The 27154-nt window shown below is 40.0% G+C and overlaps 1 pseudogene; it reads right to left on the minus strand.

Moving 5' to 3' along the window:
* LOC129460223 (SHC SH2 domain-binding protein 1-like) overlaps positions 1 to 25699 on the minus strand; it is a 44053-nt pseudogene extending 18354 nt beyond the window's left edge.
* Between the last annotated feature and the right edge of the window lie 1455 nt (positions 25700 to 27154).

Genomic DNA, 27154 nt, shown 5'->3' on the forward strand with positions numbered 1-27154 from the left:
ACAATATTCATTCTCTTTACCAGGAGTAGATTCCATCTCAAGAAATCATCTTCTTTGCTCATCCGTAAGAAGCAACTCCTCACCTGTTCAAGTTTTGTCATAAGATTGTAGCAACTCAGTCTCATCACCAGGCTCCACTTCTAATTCTCTTACTATTTCCACTCATCTGCAGTTACTTCCTCCACTAACGTCTTGACCCTCAAAGAGTTTGGGAGTGTTGGAATCAACTTCTCTCAAACTCATGTTAATGTTGACATTCTGACCTCCTCTCATGAGTCTTGAATGTTCTTAATGACATCTAAGTGGTGAATCCTTCCCAGAAGGTTTTCAATTGACTTTGCCCAGATCCATCAGAGAAATCACTATCAATTGAAGCTATAGTTTATGAAGTCTATTTCTTAAATATTAAGACTTGAAAGTCGAAATTACTCCTTGATCCATGGGCTGCAGAATGGATGTTGCGTTAGCACGAAAAGAACATTAATCTCCTTGCACATTTCCGTCAGAGCTCTCAGGTGACCAGGTGCATTGTTCAGTAAGCAATAATATTTTGGCAGGATTTTTTTTTCTGAGCAGTACATCTCAACAGTGGGCTTGAAATATTCAGCAAACAATGCAATAAACGGATTTGCTACCACCCAGGCTTTATTGTTTCATTTCTGGAGCACAGGCGGAATAGATATAGTGTAATTCTTAAGGGCCCTAAGATTTTCAGAATTGTGAATGAGCACTGATTCAACTTAAAGTCACCAGTAAGAGAGCTGGCCTGTCTTTTGAAGCTTTGAAGCCAACTAATGACTTTTCTCTAGTTATGAAAAGTCCTAGATGCATCTTCTTCCAATAGAAGGCCGTTTCATCTACACTGAAAATCTGCTGTTTAGTGTAGCCACCTTCATCAGTGATTTCAGCTAGCTCTTCTGGATAGCTTTCCGCAGCTTCTACAATTGAAACTGCTGCTTCACCTTGCACTTTTATGTTACAGGGATGGCTTCTTTCCTTAAACCTCATGGACCAACCTCTGCTAGCCAACTTTTTCTTCTGTAGCTCTCTTGACTCTCTCAGCCTTCATAGAATTAAAAAGAGTTAGGACCTTGCTGTGTGGGCTTATGCTTAAGGGAATGTTGTAGTTGATTTAATCTTGTATCCTGACGACTAAAACTTTCTCCATATTAGTAAGAAGGCTGTTTTGCTTTCTTATTCATGTGTTTGGCTTTTGATGTGCCTTTCTCACCAGGCTTAATCATTTCTAGACTTTGTTTAACATGACAGACATGCAACTCTTCTTTTCACTTGAACACATAGATGCCATTGTAAGGTTATTAATTGGTCTCCTTTCAATATTGCTTTGTCTCAGAATAGAGAAGCCCAAGAAGAGGGAGAGAGAAGGGAGCATGGCTGATTGTTGGAACAGTCAGAACACACACAACATTTACTAAGTTCACCATTTTCTATGGTGATGCAGTTCACGTCACCCCAAGACAATTACAGTGGTAATATCAAAGACCACTGGTCACAGATCAGCATAACAAATGTAATAATAATAAAAATGTTTGAAATATTGTGAGAATTACCAAAATGTCACATAAAGGCATAAAGTGAGCACCAGTTATTGGAAAAATGAGGCCAAGTAGACTTACTTGAAGCAGGGTTACCACAAACCTTCATTGTATAAAACATTCAATATCTGTGAAGCACAATACAACTAGGTATTCCTGTACTCAACAGTGGCATTTCATTAAATTCTATCTTCCATAGAAAGTAAAGTTTTCCTTCAAAGCCTAGAATAAGTAAATACACCAAACAGTCAGATACTTACTTAAGATTTCTTTTACAACACCATGCTGAACAAATCTGAGATGTTAATATCCTCATTCATGCAGTCCACAGAAGTGTCACCTTTTTCCCTCTTTTCTATCACAATATCAATTGGTAGACCATATCCTAAGGAAGAGAACAGAAACATTTAAGGTGGGTGAGGGAAAATGTCCAAATACAAAAATGTAGAACACATTTCTGTAGTGCAAGGGACTTGAAATGATAATGAGACCAGTCAACCCAGATGCATTTAAATAAAGTCGATCTCCCCACATATCCTATTTAAACCAGGGCATAATTTTTAACAATAACAACTTCCCAATGTGTCCGCATATTAGCAAGACTACTCTATCAGCCGTCTCAGACCAGTCCAGCACAAAATTCACATACAAAGGTGCCATGAAAGTTAAAAAATAATCCTAAGGACCTACAGCTGGGTCAAAGGGCTTTAAAGCATTCAGCTCTCTTAAGCTTTTTTCTAACTGCATGGGTGCTGTAGAAGGAAACTTAAGTATCTGAGATTCTATGATTCTAATATAAATTACATTTGAATAAACCTAAGCAGTTCTCAAGATTACCTAATTTTAATATTCTCGTAGAAAGAATGACTTAAAATCTGACAAACTGACTTATGACAGTTTAGCTACAGGAAAAAACAGTCTATTTCATTAATCAACAAAAACCATTAGCTCTCCATAAATCTTAATCAAATCAGTAATACAGGCCAAGCCTCTGAGTGGGCTTACAAAAACCTGGAATATCAGAAAACTAAAGAACTCACTTGACTTTCATTATAAAACAGAAGGCAAACACATAGATAAAGCTGTAAGAAAGAAAGACCTCATTGTCTAATGATAAGTCCTTGAGTACATGAAAGCAGTAACTGCAGTAAACAGGCAAAGCCACTGAACTTATCCATACTTGAAGGGTACAGACAAGCCTTTGGGGGCACTAGAGAAGGCAAGACGACTCCATACACTAGAATGCTACCAGGGGTGGACTAGAAATGACTGAACAGTGAGTAATTTTGTTTCTGATTCTGTATGTGTCTGCCTGTACTTTGAATATTTTCTACAATAATCATTTTTTTTACCATTAGAAAAATTAAAAATAGAAAAAGAATTGCATATTGAAGAAAAAACAGATTTTTACACAAATTATGTATTCTTACCAACTTAAAACATAAAGCCATTACCTAAAGTGAACAGATTTTCTAAAGAAGAAGGAGAAGCCCAACCATAAGTACTATTAATACCCTGCACATAGTAGTTATTCAATATATCTCTTGTTTTAAGTGTTAGCTATAGATTACTATCAGATAAGCTTTAATTTACTCATAAGCTAGTGCTCCATATATTCACACCAGAGATACCATTTGATTCCTCAATTGGTATCTACTAAGCAATTTATAATATCAATGTTATTTTTACTCTGCCAAAAAATAAAGTGTTTTTATTGCAGTGATTTATCCTGCAGATGTGTTACTTATACATACACATCTATTATAAATCAAGTATTGGAAAGGAGACAGAACAAAATTAACAAACATAAAACAAAAAAGGGAGTGAGATGATGTACTAGTGAACAGCAGGAAATTAAACTCCCAGCCTTGCTTCCATTAAGAAGTTTGGACAAGATAAAGATCAAGAACACAGCTTAAGCAGTTAGTGAACAGCTGCACAAGTCCCAAAATGATATATGATTTTTTTGCATTACAAGCTTCATTGCTAACTTGTGGCAGTTTTGGTAAATAGTTGAATAGCTACAACTAAATTTGACACATTATGGAAATATACAGGACCAAGACAAACAATTGTAAAGTAACCTAAACTTAGGAATTACTCCAAATGAACAAAAAGATTATAACTGGAAAACTTATTTTTAATAGATATTAAAAATATCAAAGCAGATAATAGTTATCTATTAACTATTATATATTTATTTTAATATTAATCTTTCAACATTAATGTTTTCAAAAGTATACTGTATCAAGACACAAAGTGTAGCATTTGTGACACTCAGCAGACTTTCAGAGAATTAAGATAATTTTTGATACCAATTTCAAGTAAAACACCCTTCACCATATCTCTCACAAAAATAAGCTAAATTTAAAACAAAAAACAGCCATGCACTAAGATATCACAATACCTATGAGATAAGAGCAAGCAACAAACTAAAAAATACTGAAATTAAAAAATATATTGTTGGGAATTTTTTTTTAATTCTAGAAATTTGACATCCTTTCCATAAATCATCTGCAATCTGTGAAGTTTGCTTCTTCCTCATGGTCTTTTTTCTATATAGGCCTGTAAGTATCTTCCCAACATATACACTGCTACAAAAAACCACAAGTCCACTTACTCAAAAACGGAGTCAACTCCTTTTAAGCTTCCAATGCCTTTAATGTTTCAAGGCAATTCAATAATTCATTTGAAGTCAAATAGGTTGAAATCACATTCTTGGAGCTTTGACAAGAACAGTCATTTATTGTTTACTTAATCATGTCATGCATGAGAGTTTGGTTGTGTCTTCCACACCCACCTTCCAACTCGATGGAGTCAACACTGCACTCCATTATGCCATGTACCACGAAATGGTCAGGACAAACGATAACAGTGTCACCTTCATAGCAGGCATTTATAACAGATAATGGATCGCTACAGAACTAGAAAACAACAACGTATTTGCAAATATACACCCTCATATGGTTTGGATCTGTGTCCCCACCCAAGTCTCATGTTCAATTATAATCCCCAATGTTGGATGTGGGGCCTAGTGGGAGGTGACTGGGTCACGGGGACAGTTTCTAATGGTTTAGTGCCATCCTCCAGTGCTGTCTCACGAGATCCGGTTGTTTAAAAGTATGTAGCACCTACCCTCATTCTCTCTCTTCCTCCTCCTCCAGCCATTTAAGGCGTGCCTGCTTCCCCTGCACCTTCCACAACGATTGTAAGTTTCCTGAGGCCTCCCTGCCGTGTGTCCTTATAACCTGCAGAACTGTGAGCCAATTAAACCTCTTTTCTTTATAAGTTACCCAGTTTCAGGTATTTATAGGCAGTGTGCAAAGTGACAAATATACAACCCCACAAAGCAACTCGAGTATTTTTCCAAGTGCTTTCATGTCTCACTCTGAAAATAGAGCCAACACTGCACACTGAAGCATCTCCTTTGGTAGTGGACTGAACCTCATGCACGCCTGGTAAGTGACTACTGCTGATGAAAGGCAGGGTTCTCATTACTTCCTATTTAACAGAAAACCATCTCTGGGAAGCTCTGTGTAGAATTCATGAATACGTATGGTGAATCAGAAGGAAAAAAGCCACTTGCAGCAAGAAACTCTCCTTTTACCTGAATTTCTATCTCTTCCCCCAAGGCACCTGGCAAAGCCTGTCCGTGAGTAGGGTCCACGGCCGACCAGTTATCATGATGGAGGAGATCTCATGGGTGGAAATTCTGACCACTGGATGGACACCCTGTGCTTAGATGTTAGAATTCTGATAACCAAACACATACCATGAAGAAACCAAACAGACCTATCAGTTCTCAGTAAGACAGCGAGGAAGAACAGATGCTAACTAGCTAAGAATTACAAAGGCACATATATCTCAACAAGGGATTCTCCATGAGTTTTAGCTTTTGCTTCACCTGTTCAATCTCTGAATACAGTTTTAACCCTTCAACCATGGAGATATTTTCCTGCTCAGAGCTACAATTTGACAAACTGCTTCTCAGATTAAAAAATTTGCTGTAACTCTCCTCACATTGAGACAACAGATTGTGGTAGTCACGTCCCGAAGGAACTCAGTTCTCAAGAATGTCATAATGACTGAGAGTTTAAAAGCAAACTGAAATCCACTGCCTTTCAGACACATTTTTTCTCATTAAGAAAGCCCATGGAGTCCTCAAAGCCCCACTAAGAAAAGTGCTTTATAACTCAGGTACATGTTAAGTCTCTCTGAATAGTACTCTAAGTGGTAGCTGTTGAAAGTTTCAAACACCATTTCATCAAAGTCACTAATTTTTCTTCTTTTGAGGAATTGTTTTTTCTTAGATCCAAACATTTGTGCTTTAGAATTACCTAAAGTTCATATTGTACAATTTGTAATCATTATTTAATAAGAAATTATTTTCTTCTCATATATTAGATTCAAAATCTTAATAAGGAGTGGGTGGCAAGGGCCAACAGGGGAGTGGGGTATAGAGGGAAGTAATTTGTTTCACAGTGATTAAGACTGCCATGTTTTTCAGAGATCTGAATGTGATTTAAAAATGTTTTAAAAGATTATCATATTTATAGGATCAAAAATTAGAAATGACTCAAATTGTCTAGTCCTTCCTTGCATTTAAAGCACTATATAGGCACAAAATTATGTTGAATATTCCCTGAGAAAGATCAGGGGATTTCAAAAAAATAAACCTTCAAGATTCTGAGGGGAAACAAATGCTGTCATTATTACAGAATGATTAACACAAAATAACCTTGTACTGGACAACCTCACTGGCACTTGAAATTTATTCATTTACATAAATTCTCAATATAATGACAGAACAAAAAGTATGTCTCAATGAAATAAAATAATTTATAAATGTACAGTCAATAGATATTAAACTAATGGGTTTAACAACAAAATAAAATATTGCCATTACCTGTAGTTTTAAAATAATTGCTTTATTTTTCAGTTAAACGTATATCAACTAGCTGCGCCTTAGGTTAGAGCTTCTCAATTCTGATGAATATTAGAATCACCTAGGATCTTTCAAAAATACAGATGCTCAGGCCAACATCCAGAGCAATAAAAACTGGTCTCTGAAAGTGGAGAGCTATTTTTTAAAGTTCCCTAGGGATGTAATGTGTAGCCAAGGTTGAGAACTATTGTCTTAGATTATTTTTTTTTTAACTTAGTCATGCTCTTAAGAAGAGGGGGGGAAAAAGCAGAACAAAACCCTAATTTGTATCAAATTATGGTGAACACTCAATATTTAAAATGAACAGAAGATTTTATTTTCTTGCTTTTCCAAGTAAATAGATTGGGTAAAGCTTGAAAAAGTAAGGATTTTTTCTACTTTGATTATCCACACTCATTTAAAGATATTCTAGAAATCTACCTTGCAAATAAGAAATTATGAGCCAAACCACTGGTCTATTAAGCTGTGAAGATTAAGACTAAAATTTTAAAATAAGTTTCTTAGCATTTCCAATATCCATGCAAGTTAGCTTATTTCTTCTCATTAGATTGATACTTTATAGTCTAGAACCAGTGAACCAACATCATCTTCAGACCCCGAAGTTCTGAAGCAGTGTGTTTTGAATTAGAAAGGAAAAATGTTTGCCACACGGTGCAAAATCAAGACAGTGATTTGATCTTGCCTGCTGATAGCTCTACTTCTATCTTAGCCCAGGAACCTTTTCAGAGTCTGCCTACATTTGATAACATTCCAGTCTCTCCATCAAGTGCCACAGTTTCTTCTCCGTAACTAAAAACAATTCCTCCCTTATGCTGTCCCATCTGCCAGTGATGTACAAGGCATGTATGAAGATCATTACTTGTTCACACATGCAAGGCTTTCAAATCAGAATACAATTTTTTTTGTCCACATACAGATCGAATTTTCCAGATATGCATTATATTCACCTACCATTACATTCCACTTCAATCAAAATCAATCACTGCTCTTTAAGAGCAAGTGTATCAAACCTAGAATATATTCAAGCTTTTTGATGTTCTGGTATTGCACTGAACACACTATAGAAAAACAGGAAATGCCCAATGGAAAAATTAGAAAGATAGAAATCACAGTCAACTTATGAAAGCTGAAATCAGACATACATAATTGTAAACCAGGTAGAACCATTAACCAGATTTTCATTTTTAAAAAAATTTTGTTATTATTTACTATTTAAACCAAAAGAAACTTACTAAATCAAATCAAACTGCATGAAAATGTGAAGGCCTTGTCTTATATAGTCAAATCCTCTTTCACATAGGAAAAACAAATTACCTTCTACAATTTTTTTTAGTGTGAGTTCTAATTTTATTGCAGCATTACCTATTTACTACTCAGAAATACAGGAGAAAATTACTGGTCTTAGGGCACCATCTAGTGGAAAGATAAGTGTCGCATGTAACAAGATCAGCATAAAAGAACTACTTAATTTAGGTTGCATGATTAATTTTGGTATTTTTGTATGGAAGGGCTTTTCTTTGTCAAAATATGATAAATTAGAAGACTGTGTTTAGGTATTTTGGATTCATCTGTTAGTTTAACCTAGTATGTTTTACCATAGGAACTTAGAGTAAAGCCATATACTTCAAACAATTGTCATTGAATAGATGTTCACAAACCTCCTGATTTTAGACTCAGTTTATAAATAGTAAAAGCAGGTCTCTCTGCACTTGTTCGTTTCATTTAATAACTTGAAAAGGGGTTGCACTATTTGTATATTGGTCTATTTCTGTCTATAGGCCCTTGGAGTAAGAATGTGTGCGTGCGTGTGTGTGTGTGTGTATGTGTATGTGTGCACATGTGCATGTGTGTGTGTCTCACAAGGTAAAATTAAGCCATGGTAACTATTTTTTCAATATGTACAAGGTCAGCAATAAACACAATCTCAATTGAGGTTCAACACATCTGACAAAACAATCATATGCATCATCCTTTTCTTCATCCCAACTCTTCCAAATGTTTTAGTAGAAAAACCTGAAAAATAACTTAATATCATTCAAATTTAATCACTGGCTCCAAATGTTAGGATTCTGGAAGGATGAGAGCTAAAGAATAAATCAAAGCAATTCTCATATCTCAGAGAATGCTGCATATTTGCTATGGTTATTAGTTGAGTCACACAAGATAAAGACCTTCTTTGGATCAGCTAGAGGGGTTTTTCTACAACATTCATTTTTTTAAAACTTTCTTTTTATCAGAAGTAGTATTTATTGACCATCTGTAACTGGGCAGATAGTAGTTCCATTTGTTGAGACAGAAAACACTGGGAGAGAAACAGGTTTGGGGTTGAAAATGAAGAGTTGTGTCTTTGCCATGTTCAGGTTGAGGTGCCTATCTGACCTCCCAGTAATGATGTCAAGTGTGCAGAGGAATATACAAGCTCAGAGATCCAGGGAAAGGTCAGGGCTAGAGACATAAATCTGGGAGGTGTCAGCATATTAATAGTTTTAAAGTAGTAAATGAGATCATCTAGGGACATAATATAAAGCAGCAGCTCTCAAACCTGGTTGCACATTAGAGTCCCCCGGGACACTTTAAAAAATTGATTCCCTATCCCAGACCAATAAATCAGGTATCTGTGGAGGGAAGAGGGTTGGCATCCACATGTTTCTTAAAGCTCTCTAAGTACTTTAACAAATTTTTATTACAAAAAATTCTAAGCATACAACAGATAAAATAGTATCATGAATATCATGTATCCATCAGCCAACTTCATTAATTACCCACTTAGGAGCAATCTTATTTCATCTCTACCTCACCAACCTACCCTCTGCTCCTCTCCTCCCACCATCCTGACCCTGGCTTATTTTGAAGCAAATCTCAGATATATCAAATATTCACATAAAATAAATATTTATGCCAAAAAAGTTTTAATTTCTTAATATTACCAAATATCCAGTCAGTACTCAAATTTTCCTAATTTTCTCTTTTGCTGTTGTTGTTTTACAGTTGACTTGTTCAAATTAGGATCCAAACAAGGCCAGCTGTGGCCCTTAATGGATGCATCTCTTAAATCACTTTTATTCTATACATTACCCCTTGCTCTTTTTACTCTTGTAATTTATTTAATAGTTTCCCACACACTAAATTTTGTTGATTACTTATCCATGGGGTCATTTAACATGTTTTTCTGCTTCTTTTCTTTCTAGTAAACTGATAGTAAGATCTAGAGCTTGATGGGCTTCAGGAAAGATTTTTTGGCAGGAATACTTCAAGTGAGGTATGATGTACTTGCATCGGGAAGCGCATACAGCAAGTCCTCTAATGTCAGCCTTTCATTCAATGCCTTTCACTATATAAGGGAATAAACACCAATTCCTGGCCATAGTCACAGTCTGTGTGGAGTTTTCATGTTTTTTCCATGTCTGCATGGGTTTTCTACAGGTACCCTGGCTTCCCACATCATAAAGATGTGCATGCTAGCTGAACTGGTGTGTCGACATCGTCCCAGTCTGAGTGTGGGTGTGAGTGAGCCCTGGATTGAAATGGCATTGTGTCTCATGCTGGTTCCTATCTTGCACCCTAAGCTGCCGTGATAAGTTTTGGCCACCTGCATCCCTGAACTGGAATAAGCAGGTTGGAAAATGAAAGAATGAATATGAATTACTGTCAAATAAAAAATCTTAAATTAGACAATAATCATACAAATGCACAACAATGCAGTACGAAATTGCTCAGCAAGTCCATCAAGTTTGTGACTGGTTTGAACCACGTGGTGGTAAGGGTACTCCTTATAATTTTTACTTTGCCGACATTTATTCCTCAATTTGACCAACCACCGCCATGACTGCCGTGACTCACTGATTCACCAAAAATTGGGTAAATAATTATTTTGTTTTTATTAATCTTTCTTACATGTATACAGGATTCACATTTACTTCAAGGTTCAAGATTAAAATTGTTTTCGGTCTTTATTTAGAAGTTTGGTGATGTTTTTGTGACCAGAAATAGGCCATAGGCACTTTAACTTTTGTTTATATCTATTAGCCTATGGTAACATTGGTTTTGTAATTTCGCTTAAAGTTGAAGTTTCCAAGAACCTGTCGACAACAGTAAGTGAAGCCTTCTATAACGCCTAGCCATCTCTTTTTGTGAGGTTAAGACTGATCAATGGATTCAGGTGTTGTCAGCCTGATTCATCCACTACAAAGTTCTCTATTAGTTTTTCACCCAAAGATTATAGCAGTCATTGAGGATCACTGCCTAAAACCTTTATTAGTGGTTACAAAATATGGATATTCTATCATTCCTTCTCCGTGTAGTGGTTGGATATGTCTATAGGGAAAATCCCCAAGTTATTATAATGTGCTTCCAAGGTAGAGTAGATTAGAAAAAGAAGAGTAATAGGATTGATCCCTTGGTAACTCGAACACTCTAAAAAGTTAGAGCATGAGAGAAGAGCTAGGCAAGATGACTAGAAAACCAAGCCAGTGAGACACCAAATGAACAGTGCTGTCACAGAGGCAGAGGAGAGTGTGTTAAGATGGGAATGGAGGAGGCGGAGCAAGGTAGTGGAAAAGAAGGCTCCTCTGATCATCCTCCGTGCAAGGACACCAATTTAACAACTTTCCACATAAAAAAACAACCTGGTAAGAATTAAAAATCACGTCAGCACGTATAGCACCTGGTTTTAACTTCATATCACTGAAAAGAGGCATGGAAGAGATAGGAAAAACAGTCTTGAATCGCCAATGCCACCCCTCACCCACCATCCTGTGTGGTACAGAGAGCATATCTGGGCGCTGGTGGAGGGAGAGCACTGCAATTGTGAGGCATTAAACTGAGCTGTCCTGCTACAGCAGAAAGGAAAACTAGACCAAACTCAGCTGACGCTCACCTGTGGAGGTGGCATTTAGACCAGCCCCAGCCAGAGCGGAATCACTCATCCCAGCAGTCCAAACTTGAGATCCTGCAAACCTCGCCACTGAGGGCTAAAGCACTTTGTGTCTCTAAGTAAACTTGACAGGCAGACTAGGCCATAAGGACTGCGACTCTTAGGTGAGTCCTAGGGCTGAACTGGGCCCAGAGACACAGTGGACTTGGTGGGGGCACACAACCTACTGAGACATCAGCTGTGGTGTCTACGGGAGTGCTGGCATCACCCCTCCCCTAAACCCAGACTGCACAGCTCACAGCTCTAAAGGAGACCCCTTCCCTTCACTTGAGAAGAGGAAGGGGAAGAGTGGGGAGGTCTTCATCTTCCATCTTGGATACCAGCTCAGCCACAGCAGGATAGGTCACCAGCCAGAGTTGTGAGGCTTCCCCACCCCGCATTCCAGGCCCTAACTCCCAACCCCCAATGACATTTCTAGACACATCCTCGGTTACAAGGAACCCACTGCTTTGAAGGAAAGGACCCAGTCCTGCCAGCATTCATCGCCTGCCAACTGAAGACCCCTTGGACCCTGAATAACCAGCAGCGATACCCAGGTACTACGTCAAGGGCCTTGGTGAGCCACTGAGACTTGCTGGCTTCAGGGGAGACTCGGCACATTCCCAGCTGTGGTGGGCCACAGGCCAAGACTCTCAGCTTGAGAAAAGCAGAGGGAAAAGTAAAGGGGACTTCGTCTTGCACCTTAGGTACTAGCACAGCCACAGTGGGGTAGAGTACCCAGCAGGCTATTAGTGTCCCTAATTCTGGGTCTTGATTCTTGGATGGCATTTCTGGACCCGTCCTGGGTCAGAGGGAGGGAAGCCCACTGCCCTGAAGGGTAAGTCCCAGGCTAGGCAGCATTCACCACCAACTGAGTCGAGAGACCTGGGGCCTTACGGGAACATCAGCAACAGTCTGGCAGTAGTCTTTGTGGCCTGGGATGGTGGTAGCTATGGGTTGAGGCTCCTCTGCTTTTGGAAAGCGGACAGAAGAGTGGGAAGGACTGCACCTTGTGGTTTGAGTGTCAGCTCAGCCACAGTACAACAGAACACCAGGTAGACATCTAAGGCTTTGACTCTAGTCCCTGACTTCAGGACGACACCTCTGGATCTATCTGGAGCCTGGGGGACCTCATCACCCTGAAGGGAAGGACACAGGCCTGGCTGGCTTCGTCACTTGCTGATTGTTAAGCCCCAGATTCTTGAGCAAACATAGGCAGTAGCCAGGATGTGGTTACAGTAGGCCTTGGGTGAGACTCAGTGCTGTGCTGGCTTCAGGTCTGAACCAGTGCGGTCACAGTGGTGGTGGCCACAGGGGTGGTTGTGTCACTCCACCCCCAACTTTAGATGACTCAGAAGAGAAACTCTGCTTGGGAGAAAGTAAGGGAAAAGAACAAGAGTCTCTGCCTGGTAATCCAGAGAATTCTCCCTGATCTTGCCCAAGACCATAAAGGCAGTACCTCTATGAGTCTTCAAGAACCATAGTGTTACTGGACTTGGAGTACCCCCTAAAGCAGGTACAGCCTTCCCAAGAAAGAAACCTAGAAAATGAAGACTACAATTAAGTACCTAACTCTTCAAAGCCCAGACACAGATGAACACCTACAAGAATCAAGACATTCCAGGAAAAAAATACCTCACCAGATGAACTAAATAAGGCACCAGGGCTCTTCCTGGAAAAAACAGCGATACATGACCTTTCAGACAGAGAATTCAAAATAGCTTCTTGGAGAAAACTCGAGAAAATTCAAGGCAACACAGAAAAGAAATGCAGAATTCTATCAGATAAATTTAACAAAGAGACTGAAATAATTAAAAAGAATCGAGCAGAAATTATGGAGCTGAAAAATGCAATTGGCATACTGAAGAATGCAACAGAGTCCATTAATACCAGAATTGATCAAGCAGAAGAAAGAATAGTGAGCTTGAATACAAGCTATTTGAAAATACACAGTCAGAGGAGAAGAAAGAATAAACAATGAAGCATATCTACAGGATGTAGAAAATAGCTTCAAAAGGGTAATTCTAAGAGTTATTGGTCTTAAAGCGCAGGTAGGGAAAGAAATGGAGGTTGCAAGTTTATTCAAATCCTTCTTAAGGATAGGTTATATGTTAGGTATCAAAACAAATCTTCAAACATTCAAAAAAAAACTAAGATATTATCAAGCATCTTCTCTGACCACAATAGAATAAAACTAGAAATCAATAACAAGAGAAATTTTGGAAACTATGCAAATACATGGAAATTAAAAAATATGCACCAAAATGACCAGTGAGTTAATGAAGAAATTAAGAAGAAAATTGAACAATTTCTTGAAACAAATCATAATGGAAATACAGTATAGCAAAACCTATGGGATACAGTAAAAGCAGTACTCAAAGGAAAGTTTATAGCTATAAGTGCCTACATCAAAAAGAGGAAGAACTCCATATAAATAATCTAACAATGCATCTTAAAGAACTAGAAAAGCAAGAGCAAACCAAACCCAAAATTAGAAGAAAATAAATAATAAAGATCAGCACAGACATAAAACTGAAATGAAAATACAAAACATCAATGAAACAAAAGGTTGTTTTTTAAAAAGTTACACAAAATTGACATAGCCAAACTAAAAAAAAAAAAAGATACAAATAAATAAAATCAAAAATGAAAAAGGAGATATTACAACTGATATCACAGAAATTCAAAGAATTTGATTCCTAGTATCACTGGTGGATAGTATAGGCAACTATATACCAATAAATCAGAAAATGCGGAAGAAATGGACAAATTCTTAGATATATACAACCAATCAAGATTCAATCAGGAAGAAATCTAAAACCTGAATGGACCAATAACAAGTAACAATATTGAAGCTATAATAAAAAGTCTCCCAGTAAAGAAAAGCTCGGGACTGATGGCTTTACTGCTGAGTTTTACCAATCCTCCTCAAACTATTCCAAAAAATAGAGGAGGAGGGAATACTTCCAAACTCATTCTACAAGACCAATATTACCCTGATATCAAAATCAGACAAAGACACATCAAAAAAAAAAAAAAAAGAAAAGAAAAGAAAAAAAAAGAAAGAAAACTACAGGCCAATATCTCTGATGAATATTGATTGAAAAATTCTCAACATTACCAAACCAAATTCGCTAATATATTAGATCATTCATCATGACAAAATGCAATTTATCCCCACGATGCAAGGATGGTTCAACATACACAAATCAATGTGACATATCATACCAACAGAATGAAGGATAAAAACCATATGATCGTTTCAATTGATGCTGAAAAGGCATTTCACAAAATTCAACATCCCTTCATGATAAAAACTCTCAAAAAGCTGGGTATAGAAGGAACATATCTCAACATAATAAAAGCCATATACAGCAGACCCATAGCTCTTACCATACTGAATGTGGAGAACTGAAAGTCTTTTCCTCTAAGATTTGGAACACAAGGATGCCCACTTTCACCACTGTTATTCACCATAGTACTATAAGTCCTAGCTACAGCAATCAGACAAGAGAAGGATATAAAGGGCATCCAAATTGGAATGGAAGAAGTCAAATTATCCTTGTTTGCAGATGATATGATCTTATATTTCAAAAAAACCTAAAGACTCCACCCAAAAACTACTAGAAGTGATGAATTCAGTCAAGCCACAGAATACAAAATCAATATATAAAAATCAGTAGCATTTTTATATGCCAACAGTGAACAATATGAAAAAAATTAACCCCATTTGAAATAGTTACACATAAAATTAAATACCTAGGAACTACCCAAAGAAGTGAAAGATTATAATGAAAACTATAAAACAGTGATAAAAGAAAGAGAACACCAAAAAAGGACAAATATTCCATGTTCATGGAATGGAAGAAACAGTTTTGTTAAAATGTCCATACTACCCAAAGCAATCTACAGATTCAATGCTATCATAAGGAAAAAGAACAAAACTGGAAGAATCACATTACCTGAATTTAAAATTATATTACAGAGCTATAGTAACCAAACTGCAGGGACTGGCATAAAAACAGACACATAGACCAATGATAAAGAATAGAGAACCAAAAAACAAATCCCCACACATACAGTGAACTCATTTTCACAAAGGTGCCAAGGACGTACACTGGGAAAAAGACAGCTTCTTCAATAACTCGTGCTGGGAAAACTGGTTATCTATATGCAGAAGAAGGAAACTAGATTCCTATCTCTCACTATCCACACAAATCAAATCAAAATGAAGACTTAAATCTAAAACCTTAAATTATAAAAATAGACCCTTAAACTATAAAACTACTACAAGAAAACATGAGGGTTTTCTTTAGAACATTGGTCTGGGCAAAAACTTATTGAGTAATACCCTACAAGCACAGGTGACCAAAGCAGAAATGGACAGATGGGATCACATCAAGTTAAAAAGCTTCTGCATAGCAAAGGATACAATCAACAAAGTGAAGAGACAACCCACGGAATGGGAGAAAATATTTGCAAACCACCCATCTGACAAGAAATTAATAACCAGAATATACACGGGGCTACAAACAACTCTATAGGAAAAAATCTAATAATCAAAAAATGGGCAAAAGATTTGAATAGCCATTTCTCAAAAGAAGACATACAAATGGCAAACAGGCATATGAAAAGGTACTCAACATCATTGCTCACCACAGCAATGCAAATTAAAACTACAATGAGATATCACCTCACCCTAGTTAAAATGGCTTATATCCAAAAGACAGGCAATAACAAATGCTGGCAAAGATGTTAAGAAAAGGGAACCAGGCCAGGCACGGTGGCTCATGCCTGTAATCTCAGCACTTTGGGAGTCCAAGGCAGGTAGATCACTGGAGGTTGGAAGTTCGAGAACAGCCTGACCAACATGGAGAAACCCCATCTCTACTAAAAATACAAAATTAGCTGGGCATGGTGGCGCATGCCTATAATCCCAGCTACTCAGGAGGCTGAGGCAGGAGAATCGCTTGAACCCAGAAGGCGGAGGTTGTGGTGAGCAGAGATCGCGCCATTGCACTACAGCCTGGGCAACAGGAACGAAACTCCATCTCAAAAAAAAAAAAAAAAAAGATAGGAAAGAAAAAAAAAGAAAAGGGAACCATCCTACACTGTTGGTGAGAATGTAAATTAGTAAAATAACTATGGAGAACAGTTTGGAAGTTCCTCAAAAAACTAAAAATGGAGCTACCACATCATCCAGCAATACCACTCCTGGGTATATATCCAAAAGAAGGAAAATCAGTATACTGAAAAGATACCTGCACTCCTACGTTTATTTGCAGCACTGTTTACAATAGCTGGGATCTGGCAGCAATCTAAGTGTCCATCAACAGACGAATGGATAAAGAAAATGTGGGACTTCTACACAATGGAATACTATTCAGCCATAAAAAAGAATGAATCATTTGCAACAACATGGATGAAACTGGAGATCATTATGTTAAGTGAAATAAGCCAGGCACAGAAACACAAACATTGCATGTTCTCACTTATTTGTGGGATCTAATAATCAAAACAACTGAGCTTATGGAGAGAGAGAGAAAAAGGATGGTTACTACAGGCTAAAAGGGTAGTGGGGGGATGAGGGGAATGTGGGGATGGTTAATTAGAAAGAATGAATAGAACCTATTAGTTGACAGTATAACAGAGTGACTATAGTCAATAATAACATAATTGTACATTTTAAAAGAACAAAAAGAGTCTAATTGGACTGTTTATAACACAAAGGATAAGCACTTGAAGGAAGGATACATCATTCTCCATAATGTGATTATTTCACATTGCATGCCTGTGTCTAAAACATCTCATGTAACCCATAAATATATAAACCTACTATGTACCCACAAAAATTAAAAATAAAAAGATAGAAATGATCAAATACCTAGAATACAGTCAAGAGGTCAAGCAGGATGAGATCAGAGAAGTGTCAACTGGATTTGAGAACATGGAAGTCCTTGGTAATCTTGAGCACAATTTTCATGGTGAAGTCAGAGTGGAAATGCTACTGGGATGCCAAGAAGTACAGACTGTCTGTCTGTGACTATATTAAACTCTTTCAAAAAGTTCTGTGTGAAAAGAAAGGAGCACTAAAAATGAAGCCAGCCATCTTTTAATTCTTATGGATTGGGCTGTCAGTCTCTTCACTCTCTAGAGTCTATTTTAATTTTTTTTAAATGAATCTAAGCATGCCTTTACTCAATTCAAAAAAACCTCTGCCAGGTCTTTTGCTGCCCTCAAAATGAAGTCATAAATGTGGTAATATAACATGGATTCATAATTTAACTCCAATTACCTCTCTTGCCTCAGAGCCCTTGTGGGTAAACTCTCAATTTCACAAGCTCTTTCAAACCTCCATGTAACATGCTGGTCAGGCTGCCGGAAGTGTCTTCCTTCTCCACCTAGTAAGCCTGTAATTACATCCCATGACTCAGCTCAGATATCCTCCTCACCAGTACCATGGCAGGCACTTACACATCTCATTCACATCTGCATCTCCCCAGTCTTTATTCCTTTAAGCCAGAAACATGGATACCAGCCTTGACTTCCACATCCACTCATGTCTCATCCCCCATAACCACTCGATGACCAAGGCCCATCTATTCTACTTTCTCAATAAGCCTTCATCCCCACTCTAGACCCCTCCATATCCCTACTCCAGACACCCTCCATGTCCCCACTCTAGACCCCTCCATATCCCTACTCCAGACACCCTCCATGTCCCCACTCTAGACCCCTCCATATCCCCACCATAGACCCCTCTGTGTCCCCATTCTAGACCTCTCCATATCCCCACTCTGGACCTCTCCATATCCCCCACACCTCCCTCCATAGATCCACTCTAGACCCCTCCATATCCCCACTCTAGACCCCTCCATATACCCACACTAGACTCCTCCATATCCTCACACTAGACCCCTCCATATCCCCACTCTAGACCCCTCCATATCCCCACTCTAGATCCCTCCATATCCCCACTCTAGACCCCTCCATATCCCCACTCTAGACCCCTCCATATCCCCCACTCTAGAGCTCTCTGTATCCTGACTCTAGACCCCTCCATATCCACCACTCTAGATCTCTCCATATCCCCTCTCTAGACCCCTCCATATTCCCACTCTAGACCCCTCCGTATCCCCACCTTCCTATTCCATCTCCCTCCATTTGTTTTCCACACAACAGCCAGAATAAACCTTTTAAAACACAAAGCAAGTCATACTGACCCCAAAATAAAAACCCCTCAATGGCTTTTCATGCTCTTACAAAACGATTCACTGGTTGACAGAGCCCTACACCATCTGAGCCCTGCCAACCTCTCTACCCTGGCTTCCTACGTCTCTCCCAGCACTGTGTTCTGGCCACAATGACCTTGCAGCTCCTTAAACCCACTGAGTTCCTGAACCTGTTCCTCCATCTCTGCCACCCCTTTCACCTGCTACTCCTTTCACCTTTTAGACCCAAATTCAAATGTCCTTTCCTCAGGAAATAGGCACAGAACAGCAACCTGATCCAGTCTTAGGACACTCTGCAGTTCTTCATGGTGCTCACGGCCGCCTCCAATCGCATCTGCATCCTTATGTGACTATTCCATAAAGCTTCACCTCCCACCTTTAGACTGGCAGCTCCCTGACGAGGGTGTTGGTTTTGTGCACCAGTCATACCCCACCCTCAACTGAGAACCCAGCACTTCACACTTATTGAATCCATGGGCAAATGAAAACCCTCATAATTTGACCTTCTCTAGGCACTGACCAGAATCTGAGTTCTCAACATGGAGAGTAAATGTAATCAGCCTCCTCTTCCTTAACAGGAACTCTTACCAGTTCCAGGTGCTTGTTTTTCTACCAACTTCTATACCCAAGAGATTGGCACCCTCTCTCCTAATTTCCTAAACTCATCAATTATCCCTTCACCTTCAAATGCTTTGACTGACAGACTATTTTAAAGCAAGAGAAACATAAGGGAGTTATTTTGGTCCTGGACAGAAACCAGTTCTTTAGATTTATATTGCTTGGCTTAATACTGAACACCCAGGGTTAAATGTTCTTGCATGCAATTAGAGATTGTCCATAAGATGTCAGAAGTGGCATCTGAGGCACTCTGCTTCTTTATCAAGTATTTAAGCTTGGCAAAACCAAGTTAACTGACTAATGGTATAGAAACAGGAAAGTACTTTCAAAACTACAAAACACCAAGCAACATTATTAACATTATGATCATTGCATTAGCCAGTCTTCCAGTTACTAGAGGAATATAAGTCCATTTTTACATGGCTAAAAGTAGCCGTCTTCAGTGAATATACTTATATATAGAAAATCCAAAAGAACTATCTGTATCAGGTACTATCTGATAGAAGATTTATCTGAAAAAAATTTTAAATCATACCTATTAATATGATTCCAGGTGTGGGCTTTCTTTTTCACATAAGGGACAAAGGGTCTGCTTGCACAAGTGGAAATAACTGCCAAAAAGGCTGAATGGCAGGAACACAACCCCTAGGGATCCAGGAAGCAGCCTCAGAAAACACCTTCTCTAACCAGATACCTCCTTGAAGAAAATGTGTATTAGTTTAATCAGTGCGTACATCATCATCATGGTATACAAACTTCTTCGCTTTCTTTCCTTTCCTCTTTCTGTGCTTTTAGACTCAAATATACCAACCATAAGCCTTAGCATCTATAACTTTTAAGTCAGTTTCTAAATATACACAAACCAAATTAAGAATCCTCTACCTTTTGTTAACATTTGGGGATACTAGGTAAAAGACAAACAGGAATGCTTTGTACTGTACTATTTTTGTTAACTTTTCTGTGAGTTTGAAATTATCCCAAATGATTTAAAACTTTTTTTTAATTTAAAAAAGATTATCCTATCATTGAATATTTTAAAATATTGCCATGATCAAGTTTACAGTTTGAATTTTAAAGCTGGGTCTAACACAGAACAGAATTACTTCAATTCATCCAAAGTTTCTGGCCACAAAGTTATTTTTATCAGCTTACCTTCCTACCTGGCATGCTCATTTGCAAGTGCTGCCTGGTCAAACACTCCAGAATCATCAAACACCACCCAGCTCCTGCAGGGGCAACTGATGTTGCTTCAGCTTGAGAAGCTCTTTCACACACTCCAAGGTGAAAGTGCTCCCTCAAGATTCACAGAAGTATGGCTCAGCAAGCTGTACCACTGCCTTCAAGGCTGAAATGTTCACATCTGTGGCCTAAAATGTAAAATAATGTGACTTAACATGTGGAAATCAAAATTAAGTTCCATGTATAAAACAATAATGACAGCCTGATTCTTTGTAAGCATGCAATAGGGGCAGGGATTCTTCTTCCATTATGGAAGTCTATCCTTCCATAAAAGATAAACAAGAAAGGCCTGACTTTTAGCCTCATGGAACTTACATTGTAATCAAGGGGGTAAATAAACAAGATAGTGATGAGTAGGTGACAGAGAGTAACTAGCAGGGGTGGTGATCTGGTTTTGCTGGGATGGCCAGGGTAAGTCACCTCTGAGCTGAGAATGAAAAGGAAGCAGCCATCCAAAGAGCAGGGAAGACACAAAAGACCTGTGGCAGAGATAGGCTTGGCCACTGAAACAGCAGAAAGGCAGTCCTTCTTGCTAGAGCCAAAGGGAGGAAACTGGGAGCAGGGCAGAAATAGTAAGAGATGAGGTGGGAGAGAAAGGCAAAAAGACCAGGACATATAGAGCATCAGGCGCTTGGATTTTACATGTTCTCCAGCACAATGAGAAGCCATAAAGCCAACACGGGGTCCTTAGTAAATGCAATGCATTAGTAGTTTTAAGCAGAGAAACTGCACACTTCTCTTTTAAAACAATGACTTTGACTGCTTTTAGAGAAGTGATGGGGGCAGGAGGGGTGGGCACTATCATAACCCAATGAAAAGGCCTGAACTTCAACTGAAGATATCAGCATAATCCAACACTTAAAAACTCACAAGGAACAGCTGCAACCCACTGCCTCGTTCATAATCACTGCAGTATGCAATGCCATTTTCTAAAGGAGCTGCAACAACAACTTGTATTCACACTCCCTGGTTTAACATTTTAGCTTAACAGGACTTTTTGTGGTTCAGTTAACAAACACTGAGAAAAATTCACGCTGTAATTGGAGTGCAAATTTAATGTAAAAGGCCCAGTCAGTTGAAAAATAAGATTGTTTTTACTTTCTGCAATGAGAGACATTATCAAGAGATTAACCACATATCTACAAATTTACTAGCAAAAATGGGATAGTTTTAAAATGCCTCTTTGGTTTGAGCTACTTAATGGGCTACAACTAAGAAGGTAAAAAATTAATGGAAACTGTTGACTTCATAATTAGGCCTCCTCATTTTTTAAACGATCTCAAATACTTCCTCCACTTCATAGGTTTATAATCCAGTTCCCCTTGTCAAAGGACACTGAAACTTAGGCCACTTTAATTCCCTGGTAGCTCCTCCTCAGTTGCCTTTAAAATTTGCGGAACACTTCCTACACCATGGCAATTAGATGTGAAAAACATGCTACTTCAATCAGCTCATAAACTTTAATTAAAAATAAGCACTTTGGCTCTAAGAGTCTGAAGTAAAGTGCTTATAGCTTGAGACAAATGTCTTAACACAAAATTAACTTTACCTCAAGCAGCACCTTGAGCACATTATGTGCCAGACTGCCTGCCATCCAGATGGCTCAAGGACCTTCTCCAAGAACTCAGCTGTGAATTCCCGTGCCTCAGAGGCCATGCAGTCAGCTACAGACAAATTAAACACAGGAAGAAGTGAGAATGCATAAAGCAGAGGGAAGTTAATAAATCCACTTAAATCCATTTTCTCAGAACCAACAACTGGCAATCTGAGGGACTGAGATAGGCAATCTACTTATAAACTAAAAAGATAAAAGGAGCAAAAAAGGCCAGGCACGGTGGCTCACGCCTGTAATCTCAGCACTTTGGGAGGCCGAGGTGGGCAGATCACTAGAGCTCAGGAGTTTGAGACCAGCCTGGGCAACATGGCAAAACCCTCTCTCTAGAAAAAATACAAAAATTAGCCAGGTATAGTGGTGCATGCCTGTAGTCCCAGCTGCTCAAGAGGCTGAGGTGGGAGGATGGCTTGAACCAAGAAGCAGAGGTTGCAGTCAGCCAAGATCATGCCACTGCCCTCCAGCCTCGGTGACAGAGCAAGCCTCTATCACCAAAAAAAAAAAAAAAAAATAGCAGAAAAGAAACAAAAAAAAAGAATCTACTCACCTAAAATGTAGTCTTGATAGGCCCTGGATTACTCACAGAGCAAAAGTTGATTTGTTTGGAAAATTTCTAGGTGAAGTGGCTTTTTTCCTTCTGGAATAAAACTTTGTAAACTAGAACCTGGCTTATCAAGACAGCTACAATCACTGCGTAAATCTTCATTTTGAAAGAAACCTAAAAAAAACAAAAACAATAAGCAGGCACAAGTATCCCAGATACTTCCAGTGCTCGTAGAGTGCTTCTGTCTTCACATCCTTGCTTGAAATTCCAAACCAACAAGAATTTGAGTATGAATGCTCTACTTATCTCTATTATTGTCAGAAGAAACAGCTTTACAAACTTAAAAAATATCTGAAAATCCAAGTTCTACTTAAAAACAGTAAGAGCTTAAGATCTTTCACAAGTTAGGTTTTTGTTGTTATGTGGGGATTTGGGGGAAAGCAGAGAAATAAGGTTGTTTTTTAATCCAGTGGAAACCACCTAAGTTCTTCTAGGGATCTTTACTATAGTTAGCAAGTTATAACAGTCAAGTATCTGTTATTTTTTTTCTCCGGAACACTTCCATAAAGCAGCACTAAAAGAGAGAGCTGATTTTCTATACTCCCTCTCCAACGGGTTGAAGCCTCTCTTTATTTTCTACAATATCAGTCTGCCAATGGCTCCTCAATAAACAGGGATGAGAGATTCTTAATAATGCATAAGGTTTACTTCACTAAGACTACTAGGTTCCTCCTCATTAATTTCAATGACTGTGTCTAAGGAAAAGATCAGAAAATGCAAACCACATTAGGTTTGGGCTGCATGTAATTATGTTTCATAAAGCATGATTCAGCCAGTGGCATGTCTAATTCTGTGTAATAAGATGTTTTTAAAAAACGAAATGACGGCCGGGCGGGGTGGCTCACGTCTGTAATCCCAGCACTTTGGGAGGCCGAGGCGGGCGGATTACGAGGTCAGGAGATGGAGACCATCTTGGCTAACACGGTGAAACTCCGCCTCTACTAAAAACACAAAAAATACAAAAAATTAGCTGGGCGTGGTGGCGGGCGCCTGTAGCCCCAGCTACTCGGGAGGCTGAGGCAGGAGAATGGCATGAACCCGGGAGGCGGAGCTTGCAATGAACCGAGATCGTGCCACTGCACTCCAGCCTGGGCGACAGAGCGAGGCTCCGTCTCAGAAAAAAAAAAAAAAACAAACGAAATGACTACTAAATAAGCAATGCTGAAGGTAGCACTTAGACTGGCAGAGTAGTTTCCGAAGGTGGTTTCAAGGAAGATGTCTGCGATGGTAATTAGCAGCAGTCTTTCTTCCCCCACCACCTTTGATTTTCTCCTTTCCCTTTCTCCTTCCTTCCATTCCTTTGTCCTGGCTCAGGCCCCCAGAATTACTTGATCCCAAAGATGAGATGATCAAAGCAGGCAAGGGTCTACTACTGTTCACGAACACTGACGCGCATGAGCCTTGGAGGGCATCAACACCTTACTGGCTGTGTGACAATCTTTCTGTGCCTCAGTCTTCTTGCCTATAAAGAGAAGATAAAAATTGTATGCCTACTTCAATTAAATTAAGAGAATCAAATAAATTACTTCTTAACCATTTATTACAGTGCCAATTACACAGTATATATTTGTTAAATATACCTTACTTCAGCACCACTCTTTACAGCTATTTTGTTTTTCCAGCTTTACTGAAGTAAATAAGAATACTGTATAATCTAAGGTGTACAATGTGATGTTTTGATATACATTATGAAATGATTGCCACCATAAAGCAAATTAACATTTCCATCACCTCGCATTTGTGCGCTGAGAACACTTGTTTCAATCTCGGCAAATTTCAAGTAAACTGTAGTGTCATTAACTACAGTTACCAAGCTGCACACTAGATCCCCAGAACTTACTCAACTTTGTACCCTTTGACCCACATCTTCCCCATTTCTCCCACTTCCAGCCCCTAGCAACCACCGCGCTGCTCTTTTTCTCTCAGTTCTGCTTTATTTTTCACATAGGTGATATTATTTAGAATTTTTCTTTCTTTACAGCCACCGCAAAAATATTCCCCTCCACACAGTGTTTCACTGCGTCTTCACCACAAGGACAGCCACTGGCTCCGTCTTTAGATGGGAAAACTGCGGCCCGGCGACTTTTGCTAGTTGGAAAGGTAGGTCAGTGGTGGAATTAAGTCACACTTATACCTTCTAACTTTGCGGCGGCTCTTTACATGATACAACTGAACGTGTTAAAGTAAAAACGTGACCCAGTTTAAAATGTCGGGGGCGGGGGAACGGGACGGGGAAGGAATCTGCCTGAGGAGTGAGGAGGCTGAAAGGACCGAGAACGAGGGTCCCGGTTCCATTTCTGGACCCGGTCCGCAGGCTGCTCGCCCGACTTGGGGTCGCTCTGCCCCGAGCGATCAGGACAGCTGTGTGGGCCCAGGGTTCCAGCTGCCTTTTTCTTCGGCAGAGCGAATGGCTCAGATCTCCGTGGAGATGGAGCTGGAAAAGCGGAGCCCTCGCTCCACAGCTCGCGGCAGTTCCTTGAAGCCCACCCAGGTGGGGAGCCCCTGGCGCAGCCCAGCTCCCTGAAGTCTCGGGGAAGCTGAGGCAGAGAGGGAAGCCCCGCCTTGGGTCCTTCCAGACCTCGACGTCCTGGCCCGCTGGGTCCCGAGGCCCCGGCCTGGGCGCCCCCCGAGGGTCCCGACGCCCAAGCCTCGCTCAGGAGCGGCTCCTGGCCCGGCCCGGCGGGCGCTCACCTTCCTCCCGGGCACTGGGGCCTCCTCGGCCGCCCAGGTGCACGCGACCCCGACCCTCCGTCTCCCGGCCACCCAGTCAGCCACTTCAAATTCCCGCGGACAGTCCCCTGGACAGGGACGTGACGGCGCGGCGCCTCTGATTGGACGGGCGGCCGAGCTCGTACCCATGAGAGCCCCGCCCCGCCGCCCCGCCGAGCGCCCCCTCCCGGCAGGCGGACTGCTGCTCTCGCTAAAGCTCTGGCGTGGGGCTGCGCGGGACGAACTGGGGCGAAGTTGAACTGGGACGTCATTGGAGATGATTTTTGAAAAACGAGCAAGCCATGCCTGGAAATGAGAGAGAGTGGGAAAGACACTGGATTGAGAGTCAGAAGACATGGTGTTTAGAAGGGCATTGGCCATTCCTAGGGGCACTGCCTTGGGCAAATCATTTCCCCTTTCAGGCGCACCTCACGTGTGCCAGGATGCTGGCCCCATGGCTAGAAAATTCCAGCACCAAAATCAGTCTCTCTCTCCTCTCAACACACACACGCACACGCACAGTGTATTTTCAAAGAATGTCAAATGTAGTATTTTATTATTGATCAAAGGCAGCTGTAGCCTCCAATAATAATGGCTACCATTTACCGAGTACTGCGTGCGAGACACCCTCCTGCATGCGTTACCTGAATTATCTTATTTAATCTTCAAAAACCATCCCATGAGAGAGGAACTATTATTATACCCATTTTACAGAGAACTAATGGAGTCAACGAGAAGTGAAGTGACTTCTCCGATCTAACTAGGCAAAGCCAGGAGGTAAAATCAGCCAGACTCCAGAAGAAACCCTTTGGTGCCTCTGTCAGGCCCTCACTGCCACGCTAATGAGGGCAGCCTGAGATAGCCCAGGTCACCAGGACACCAGGCGGGGTGAGTCCACAGGAGGCCAGGAGCCTGGACATGACACCCAGTGCAGGCTTGTCGTAGGGAAATATTTCCACTTACTGCTTCGACGGAAAACCTGGGCTGCAGTCTCTCAGATCCCCTACAGCTGAAATAAAACGGAGCCAGGAGAGGTGATTGTGGAAACCTGCACTTAATTCAGCTAGCTTTGCCAGGAAACAAGATTTCTTTGACTTGTGTGCAGAGTCTGACCTTACATTTATTTGTTCACTGAACAAATATTTATTGAGCACCATAAGGTGAAAACACAGAAAACAATAAAATTAGGACTAACAACGGGTCTTGAGAACTAAGGTAGCTTTTTCATAATTTTCCCATTTAACCCTCCCGCCCATAAACATCACAAGCGGCAGCATTTATCCTTACCCATTTTCATCATCACTGGAGACAACACAGCTCTCTTCTTATTCAATTACCAAATATTTCTTCAAACATCAAGATATTACTCAAACCGGTGCTTCTAGAAAATTATTTGAAAGCAACAGGAGGCAACAGGGTCAGACAAAATACCAATGCTATTGTGAACTCCATTAAGGAGAAACTATTCATTACATGGGATACATTTGCTAGACACAGCCCTTCTCATTTCCAAACCGGTGTCACCACATATTCCCTACTTGTTCAGATTCTGTCAGAGGTTTTTAGAGTCTCTCCCTAAGTGGAGGCCTGTTAGAAGTACATATTTCTTGGGAGTTTTCTTTCCCTGCCCTTCCATATCCTAAAGAAAGGATTTTTCTTCTTCCTCCTTTTCAATCTCTTCCCTTGTAGCCTCTCACAACCTTCTACTCGCCCTAAGGTGGACATCA

The sequence above is a fragment of the Symphalangus syndactylus genome, chromosome 13 (genome assembly GCF_028878055.3).
Source record: "Symphalangus syndactylus isolate Jambi chromosome 13, NHGRI_mSymSyn1-v2.1_pri, whole genome shotgun sequence".
Lineage (NCBI taxonomy): Eukaryota > Metazoa > Chordata > Mammalia > Primates > Hylobatidae > Symphalangus > Symphalangus syndactylus.